Genomic DNA, 1,275 nt, shown 5'->3' with positions numbered 1-1,275 from the left:
CTTCCAAATACTAAGGGGGGGGAGGGTGGGGGGCGGGGGGAGAAGCACTTTAAACACACAGTAAAAACATTTCTCCTTCAGAATTTTTTCTGGTTAGTAACACTTTTATTGACTCTTCCAGAACCCTTTCATGATTACGTCTATTACGTGACTACTGAACATTTAAATGGCATTAGCCTCATGATTTAACAACCTGTAGGGCTAGACCTACAAGAGTTCTTGTACAGATCTAGTCTATATAGATAATTAGAGATAAATATTCTATTTTTACTGAAAAATACCAAAAAAGGGCTACTAAACATTAAAAAACAAACCAATGGATCTACTTCATTGACCAGTGGATAAATAAATATTACATCTCCTCTGACATGAATGAAGTCTTGGATTACATCAGCTGAAGAAGTCCACCATTTGTTATAACAGCTGTCAGGGAACAAGTCTTGGAAATTTTAAATGAGAGGGAAAATATGAATTTGGAAAAATATATAGGCAAATTTTTATTACTTACAGTTCCCTAGCAGAAACCCTCGGGGGTTTTTTTCCCCAAATCTGTAACCTGAAAAATGCAAATACTTTTTTTAAAAAATCTTATTTAAAAATAAATGAAATATAGTCAAGAAAGCTGGTAAGAAGGAGGAGTATTCACGAAACAAAATCTTTCAGAAACGTTGGATGAGCCAGGCAAGTTGCATGCTGGCAGTTTCATTTGAAACCCATTGGCAGCTCCACAGGAGATGAGCACACAGGCATTCGGGTTGGCGACTTCCTGGAGCTGATGAGGAGAAAATGAACAGTTTCATAAGGAAACATTTTGAATTAAGAGCCAGTGCCAACTGCGCAATGTTTCTTTTCTCACATCTTTTCTCACAGCATATTGCTCGTTTACGGCAGACCATCGCTCTCCCTTCAGCTGAAGGCCTCTGCATGCATCTCCTGCACCACCAGTACAAAGGTTGCACTGGAAAGGTCCCTCATCTCTGAACTAATTTTGCACCAGCAGAAACTGCACGCTGTGGGCTCCATCCTATCCTCTCTCAAAACAGCTGGTTGAGCAAAGAACAAAGGTATCCTTCTGCCACGGTGCTTAATTGCTCTCAGGAAACCTCATCACAGGCCAGCTGCAGGTATGCATGGTCAGAGCTTCCTCAGGAGCACTGGCACTAACCTTTCATGGTGGCAAACTGTTCTCAAGTGCTCTTGGCACTTTGGACTTAACACGTAACGCTTGAAATTCAGGCATGATGTAAGAAGATGAAACTCCATTTTCTTCCCTGG

The sequence above is a fragment of the Pygoscelis adeliae genome, unplaced genomic scaffold (genome assembly GCF_000699105.1).
Source record: "Pygoscelis adeliae isolate BGI_AS28 unplaced genomic scaffold, ASM69910v1 Scaffold4, whole genome shotgun sequence".
Lineage (NCBI taxonomy): Eukaryota > Metazoa > Chordata > Aves > Sphenisciformes > Spheniscidae > Pygoscelis > Pygoscelis adeliae.
This window is presented reverse-complemented; position numbering follows the sequence as displayed.